Source organism: Bos indicus x Bos taurus, chromosome 4 (assembly GCF_003369695.1).
Source record: "Bos indicus x Bos taurus breed Angus x Brahman F1 hybrid chromosome 4, Bos_hybrid_MaternalHap_v2.0, whole genome shotgun sequence".
In the NCBI taxonomy this organism is placed as follows: Eukaryota; Metazoa; Chordata; class Mammalia; order Artiodactyla; family Bovidae; genus Bos; species Bos indicus x Bos taurus.
In genome coordinates this window covers 95423083-95431779 of record NC_040079.1, presented here as the reverse complement: position 1 = coordinate 95431779, position 8697 = coordinate 95423083, and the positions used below count along the sequence as shown (strand labels likewise).

At 39.3% G+C, this 8697-nt stretch overlaps 2 pseudogenes; both read right to left on the bottom strand.

Moving 5' to 3' along the window:
- Positions 1 to 1008: 1008 nt before the first annotated feature.
- LOC113890924 lies at positions 1009 to 1184 on the bottom strand (annotated as a pseudogene).
- A 4281-nt stretch (positions 1185 to 5465) lies between these two features.
- LOC113890923 lies at positions 5466 to 6481 on the bottom strand (annotated as a pseudogene).
- Positions 6482 to 8697: the final 2216 nt, after the last annotated feature.

The window sequence follows — 8697 nt, the reverse complement described above, 5'->3', positions numbered from 1 at the left end:
ATCAATTAATAATGATTGTAAATCAGTTATGATTAACTGATTATATAATTGATTAAGTAACTGAATATGAATGATAATCAGTTAACAATCAGTTAATGGCAAAGAGAAACAGTGGAAACAGTGGCAAACTTTATTTTTGGGGGCTCCAAAATCACTGCAGATGGTGACTGCACCCATGAAATAAAAAGACACTTGCTCCTTGGAAGAAAAGTTATGACCAACCTAGACAGCATATTAAAAAGCAGAGACGTTACTTTGCCAACAAAGGTCTGTCTAGTCAAAGCTATGGTTTTTCCAGTAGTCATGTATGGATGTGAGAGTTGGACTGTGGCGAAAGCTGAGCGCCGAAGAATTGGTGCTTTTGAACTGTGATGTTAGAGAAGACTCTTGAGAGTCCCTTGGACTGCAAGGAGGTCCAACCAGTCCATCCTAAAGGAGATCAGTCCTGAATGTTCATTGGAAAGACTGATGTTGAAGCTGAAATTCCAATACTTTGGCCACCTGATGCAAAGAGCTGATTCATTTGAAAAGACACTGATGCTGGGAAAGATTGAAGGCTGAGGAGAAGGGGACGACAGAGGATGAGATGGTTGGATGGCATCATGGACTCAGTGGACATGAGTTTGAGTAAACTCTGGAAGTTGGTGATGGACGGGGAGGCCTGGTGTGCTGCAGTCCATGGGGTCGCAAAGAGTCGGTTACGACTGAGCAACTGAACTGAACTGATTGCCTAGCAGTCAAACAAACAAAAAGCCTCATAAAAATGGAAATAAATCATATTTAAGAAACTCCTTTGCAATTTGTCATCCTACTTGTTTCCATCACGTTAGCACTGCTCAGTGAATTGCATATAGAAAATGAATAAAAATATTTTTGAACTATCATTTCTTGGCATTGTCAATCTATGAACAAGACAGTTTTTTTTTTTTTTAATTTTCCATGAAGGGAGAGCATTTTCAATCTGCCATAACATATGCTCACCCATCTTTACCTTGAACCTACAGCATTTCACACTATAGTGAGCATAGATGATTCCTTTTTGACTTTTTTTATGCTGCTGGCAGAAGTCTTCTCGCGTTTGCTTTGAATCCAGTCTTCAGTGCATCTCTGTCTGCTTTTGCACAGATTCAGGAGTATAAGATGTAGCTGAGTCCAGCCTGTCGCCTGTACACCACCATGATGTCGCGAGAAAGGGCACAAGGACCCGTCAGTGTTGGCTTAGCCTTCTGCCCAGCTGGCGCAAGGCCAGGAACTACTTTTTCTTTGGGTTAATTTGCGAACTTTGATGGTGTAAAACAAGGTTCATATCTATAATAAAAACAATATTGTAGTTTGAAGATTCGCAAATCCCCAAGGAAGTAATTCCTCAAGTATAAACATTGCTAGTTGCATTTATTCACTTGATTCCTCTTTATATGTTAAAAAGAAAAACAAACCCAACAGCCTTTACAAAAAGCATTTTCAGAGTGGCTTCACTTTTCTACAGAACATCAGTTAAAAATCAATAAAAGGCCAGGATGACACAAGATAGTGTTTATTTTTAAAGTTACCTCTATAAATGAATCTTCCAATTTCACATTTTTATGTTTCTCCTTTATGGTTAGTCTTTGGAGAAAATACAAATTAAAGAGTTTTTATTCAGTTGAAATGGAGGCTTTCTTTAGAAGATTTTCTTTCATAAAGCATAGATCAAATCTAAGCTCATATTTTGAATATGGAAATTCTCTTGGTGATGAAAGTTATACCGAGAAAATGTGGAATGTGTGCTTCATACTTTATGTGTTCTTGAGAATAATCACAGTGCCAGTGAACTTCAGGATGATGGAGTTTAATGGGCCCTGGAGTCTGAATAGATCTCATTTCTTGGATTAGCATATGAACTTGCAACCAGAAGTGTGTGTAGAATCAGCACAAATCTGCAGAGAGTCATGGCTCTGGTGGGAAAAACACGTGTGCCAGTCAAAGGAGCCCCTGGCTGCTGTAAGTGATTGAGGAATTGAAAACTTTGGCTCGCTCAGTGTAACTGGGTGCTAGACAGGATTCCACTAGGAAACTTGTGCTGAGATTAGACTAGTTTGTAAAGGATGCCAAGAAAAGCAGAGTTGGTGCTGCTAGGGCAGACTGAGGCATGAACAGTGAAGTCATTGGACGTTATAAAATACTCTAAAAGATGAGGAATTATCTAATAAAAAGTGTTGTCTTTAGTCTTTGGACCTGCTCTTTTGTTTTTTCTTTTTCCTTCTCCTCCCTGTTGTGATCAGTCATTGATCTCCAACTAGGTTCAGTTATTTGGTTTCCCTGGCACAGTTGTCATCTGGTCTGGGAATTATAATTAATTATTTTTGTGAAATAGCGACTATCTTGAAGCAATTCATTTATACTGGCAGAAGGTCAAAGCTTGTTTCAGAGTTTTAAGTGCCTAAAAAGTTGAAAAGTATTCTCTTCTCATGTCCTGACAATGAAAGCAAGTAGGTAGAATCAAAGGGAACTGTGGGGTTTCTGGCATTATTGCCCTTTGCTTTGGTAACAAGAAGAAAAAAGAATGACTTGGAAAGACATAGGAAATTTAGCTCTTACCTGGGTGGATCATGTCAAGTTTTGGTTTTTCCATTTCCCTGTATTTCATTTATTTTTTGGATAGCGTTGTAATTTTACAAAGTGGTTGTGAAAACACTGCTGACAGCTGAATTTACATCCCTGGGTCATAATAGTCACCAGGAGATTGGGTCCACAGTGAATAAGCAGCAAGAAATCTGGGTAGAGGAATGGGGCATAGAGATATTATGTTAAAAACTCATTTAAAATATCAAAAGACACCACCCAATCTAACTTTTTTCCTATCGGTATAGCCATAAGGTAGTTCAGTCCTCAGACACAGTGTGGGGGATATGAAAAAAAGTCATTCATGTAAATTAACATCTTAAATGCATTATTTTGTCTTCAAAAATCTTTATAATTACATGAAAAATATATTAGTATATTTGAAATTTAGAATTAAAAGCTGACTTACTGCCAAATAATGAGCAGGCTATTTTATTTTTGAGAGTTAGGAGAAGGAGAAAATCAAACTAATGAACAAAAAACAATTATTTATTAAACAGTACTTTGTTGATAGAAAATTTAGGAATTAAACAAGTCATATGACCTATAATCTAGGAGCAAAGAAAATTAACCAGTCTGTTCCTTTCAGATTCTTTAAGGCTGTGCTCCTTTCTATAAAGAGAAGCGAAAGAGACCAGTGTTTGCAGACTGTCTGCTTTAAGTCAGATGTTTTATACGCACTATCTCACACCCTCTGAATTAAATGCCACTCAGGGAAGCTTTACAGTCATCTTTTTAATGAATAAAAACATGAACCGCAGAGGGAAAACAAATAAATCCACTATTGTTAGTAAGTGATGAAGTTCAAATTTTGAACCAGATCTATCCACAAATTTACGTTTGATTTACTTCACTGGCAAGCTGGAAGTGGAAACCAATTAAACATTTTTTAAAACCTGTATTTTTGTCATTAGTACCATGGGAATGAAAAAAAAATCAATTGGAAAAAAAAAAACCTGCTTCATTCACATTTTATTCATTCAGTGAGAGTAGCTTGAAGCAGTGAATGACCACGGCTGGAGCAAAGAACTACCACATGTGCCTGAGCCTTCTCTACACCATCCTCGCTCTCTGGAAGAGCCTGGTGCTTTTGTATGGTTTTCCTTACGTGGTGGGCTGGCAGTATGGTCACAAGAGGAGACACAGGAGAGGCTGTGACAAACAAAGTTTCATACAGTCACAGGTCTGAGAGATAGGAGGGCAGGCAGACCACATGGGAAAGACACAGGATGGTCAGGAGCCAGAAGATGGAGTGAGGGGAAGACTTTAAGCCTGAGTCTTGACTGGGGACAGCAAGGCAGAGTAGAAAGTACAGTTTAAAGTTAGTTGGTTTGAATCCTTCAGTGGGCTTTCTAAAGCTATAGAGGTGGTTCCTAGTTGCCTGGTAGTCAGGTATAGATGAGAGAGTTGGACAATAAAGAAGGACAAGTGCTGAAGAATTGATGCTTTCAAAGTGTGGTGCTAGAGAAGACTCTTGAGAGCCCCCAGGACAGCAAAGAAATCAAACCTGTCAATCCTAAAGGACATGAACCCTGAATATTCATTGGAAGGACTGATGCTGAAGCTCCAATACTTTGGCCACCCAATGCAAACAGCCAACTCACTGGAAAAGCCCCTGATGTTGGGAAAGATTAAAGGCAAGAGAAGAATGGGGTGTCAGAGTATGAGATAGTTGGATGGCATCATCCACTCAATAGACATGAGTTTGAGCAAACTCTGGGAGATGGTGAAAGACAGGGAAGCCCAGTGTGGTGCAGTCCATGGGTCACAAAGAGTTGGATACAACTTAACAGCTGAACAACAAGGTCCTGAGGTGATTAAAGCAGAAGAATAAAGAGTAAGGCAAAGAAGTAAAGAGTAAGGCAAATAGAGGATGTGTTGGTTCTGGCTTCGTTAGTGTGCATTTTAAAGGCACACTCCGGGCCGAACTCTTTGCTATCATCTCTAAGAAGTGGCTGACCCCAAGAGGGGCAACTTCTCCCCAGCTGGAAAGTATTTTTTCTAAGATATCAAAACATTATAATATATAGAAAATTTTAAATATATACACTGTACTTGTTTCACATGCCATGGTTATTGCTGTCCCTTGTCTTTCAAGTCACTATCCCTTCAGGTCTTGGGTTTGAGAATATAGTGAACATTTTAACCATCTAATTGGCAGGCATTCTTCCTTCCACAATCCAGATAAGCCTGAGTCAGTTCAGCTTTCTTACTTCCTTCATGTAACCTACATGACTCAAAAGAAAGGTAACCATACCACCCTCTGCTCATGAGTGAGCCTGAATTATCAAAGGTCCTGCTCTTCTTGATTAGTAATTGAGTCAAGTATGGGCGTGTGACTTTATCTTGACACCCACCCCACACACAGACCAAAATAAAGATTTCTGAAGGGTTCTAGAGAAGTTTTCATAGATCTGCTAAAAGGAATATAGAAAACCTCTCATGTTGAACACTTCTGACCTTAATGCATCAGGCAGCCACTGCATGAATGCAAGGGAAAGAAATCTCAGGATGAAACCAGCCCTGCCTAGGACAGAGCAGAGAGTCAGCACTCGTGAACTAAAGGTAGAGTGGAGCTAGGGACTGACCAGTCCTACCTCTGCATGTCCAAACTCTGGATGACCTCTCAGTGTTTAAGCCAGGTTGAGTTGGATTTTTCTATTGCACATATGGGTCTTTGCAAAGGCTTGCTCCTGATACAGAAGTTTTAGATAAGAGAGAAAAAGCTTAAGAGGACCCCTACTACAACATTGGTTCTGGTGTTTATCCAGGACTTCTACTATTTGTTAGGTTTATGCGAATGTAATTATTGTTTTTGGACCATGAATTTTAAATCATTATAACTAACCTCAAGCACATCTTTATTAGTAAAAACAGGAACCATTACAGTCAACACATTTTCACCAATGAGAAAGATGTTTGTTTATTTCTATAGTGTAAAGATCCACGCTTCAGAATTAGACAAACTCTTGGAAAAGAATTTCTGCCTCCTGCTGTTTGTGGAAGCACTTTCCCTGTAAAAGTTGTTGAGATGCTTGAAGAAGTGGTAGTTGGTTGGCGAGAGGTCAGGTGAATGTGGTGGATGAGGCAAAACTGTGTAGCCCAATTCATTCAACTTTTGAAGTGTTGGTTTTCCGATGTGTGGTCGGGCATTGTCTTGGAAAAGAATTGGGCCCATTGTGTTGACCAATGCCAGCTGCAGGCTTTGCAGTTTTTGGTGCATCTCATTGATTTGCTGCGTGTACTTCTCAGATGTGATGGTTTCGCCAGAATTCAGAAAACTATACTGGATCAGATAGTCAGCAGACCACCAAACAGTGACCATGACCTTCTTTTGGTGCAAGCTTAGCTTTGAGAAGTGCTTTGCAGCTTCTTCTTGGTCCAGCCACTGAGCTGATCATCACTGATTATCGTATAAAACCCACTTTTCATCACACCTCACTGATGAAGAAACAGTTCATTGTTGTTGCATAGAATAAGATAAGACAACATTTCAAAACAATGATATTTTGAGTTTTGGTCAGCTCAGAAGGCACCCACTTACCGAGGTTTTTCATCTTTCCAGTTTGCTTCAAATGCCATTGACCATAGAATGGTTGAGTTCTTTGGCAACTTCTCATGCAGTTGTAACAGGATCAGCTTCAATGTGCTTTCAGTTGGTCGTTGTCAACTTCCGATGACTGGCCATTGCACTCCTCATCTTCAAGGCTCTCATCTCCTTTGCAAAACTTCCTGAACCACCACTGCACTGTAGGTTCATTAGTAGTTCCTGGGACAAACACGTTGTGGATGTTGCGAGTTGTCTCGCTGCTTCATGACCCATTTTGAATGCAAATAAGAAAATTGTTCGAATTTGCTTTTTGTCTAGCATCATTTCCATAGTCTAAAATAAATATAAAATACACAGCAAGTAATGTCATTAGCCAAAAAAAAAAAAAAAAACCCTGCGAGAAATGCACATTAAAATGATGTATAATATAACACTCATTTAAGACTGTATTCCTATATCAAACGGCAAAGTTCAACAGTGCAAAACCACAATTACTTTTGCACCAACCTACTAAAGAGCCTCTTGATGAAAGTGAAAGAGGAGAGTGAAAAAGTTGGCTTAAAACTCAACATTCAGGAAACTAAGATCATGGCATCCAGTCCCATCACTTCATGGCAAATAGGTGGGGGAACAATAGAAACAGTGACAGACTTTATTTTGGGGGGCTCCAAAATCACTGCAGATGGTGACTGCAGCCATGAAATTAAAAGACGCTTAGTCCTTGGAAGGAAATTTATGACCAACCTAGACAGCATATTAAAAAGCAGAGACATTACTTTGCCAACAATGGTCTGTCTAGTAAAAGCTATGGTTTTTCCAGTAGTCATGTATGGATGTGAGAGTTGGACTATAAAGCTGAGCACCGAAGAACTGATGCTTTTGAACTGTGTTGAAGAAGACTCTTGAGAATCCCTTGGACTGCAAGGATATCCAACCAGTCCATCCTAGAGGAAATCAGTCCTGAATATTCATCAGAAGGACCGATGCTGAAGCTGAAACTCCAATACTTTGGCTACCTGATGCAAATAACTGACTCATTTGAAAAGACCCTAATGCTGGGAAAGATGGAAGGTGGGAGGAGAAGGAGACAACAGAAGATGAGATGGCTGGATGGCATCACCAGCTCAATGGACATGAGTTTGAATCAACTCCAGGAGTTGATGATGGACAGGGAGGTCTGGTGTGCTGCAGTCCATGGGGTCACAAAGAGTCAGACACGACTGAGTGACTGAACTGAACTGAGCGGAAGCCCTTCTGTCCCACCTTGCCTTTCAGGTATTGCATTAGAAAGAATGAGTACAAAGGAAATCATTTCCAGGAAACTGATGTCCCAGAATTAGGATAACACAATAGGAAATTAGTTGAGCATTTCCACTGTATCAGTCACTCTTTGGGGCTGTAGAAATATACAAAAAGCAAGAAAAATCTCCAATAACAAAAGTTACTAACAGTTTTAAAAGAGGAGAAAAACAATCAACAAATTAGCAAATACGTATATAATATGACAAAAGGCATGAATATTTTCATCCCAATGCAAAATAAGATTCTCAGTAAATATTAGAAAATGCTGCGAAGAAAATTAAGAGAGAATAAGGCAGTATAGAATGGCTGTGCACATGGAGAGTACTATTTGATACAAGGAGCTAAGGGTCAATCTTCCAAAGAAAGTACACGAAAGCAGAAACCCCAAAGACTGAGAGAAGCAGTCATGGAGTTATCTGGAGGAAAACTCTTCCAGACATTAAGAACAGAAAATGCAAAATCCCAGAAATAGAACCATTCCAGGTGTGTTAGAAGACTATCAAGAAGAACAATTTGGCTATCATAGAATGAATGACGGGAGTGGGAGAAGATGAGGACAGAGAGGGGACACAGAACTTGTAGGCAGACATAGGACATCATTAGCCACAATAAAGACTTCAGACTTTCTTGTTTTCAGGAGCTTTGTGTGGAGTGTGACATTTTCACTGCAGTGAAAAAACAGGCTCTAAGGAGGTCTGGGGGTAGGGAGACATGTTAGGAGGCAAATGCAGTAGTTCAAACGAGAAAAAATGATGAATTTGGAGGACAACATGAAGGTAGTAAGAAATGCCAGATTCTGAATATATTCTGAATATTACTGAATGATTGACTATGTAGTATGAGAGAAAGAAAGGCATCAAGAATTATTCCATGATTTTGACCCGAAAAAATAGAATCATCTCTTTTCTACGATGGTGCTAACTACGTGATGGACTACTCATGTTGGAGGTGGGTAGAGTTACAAGTTCAGAATAGCAGTTTTCAAATTCAGAATAGGTGAAAAAAATTCAGATTTTTATAGACTTTCACAGAAAAGTGTTGAGTAAGAGGCTGGGTATCCAGCTCTAAAATTCAGAAAAGAAAGTTAAGATTAAAGACCCAAATTTGAAAGTTATCTGAATAAAAATGTATTGAAAATTGTGGGACAAAATTAAATCATTTGGAGAATGAATGCAGATAAAGATGATTCTTGAGCCCATCAGTGTTTAGCAGTCAGGGAATATGAGCATCACCCAGGAAAGGAT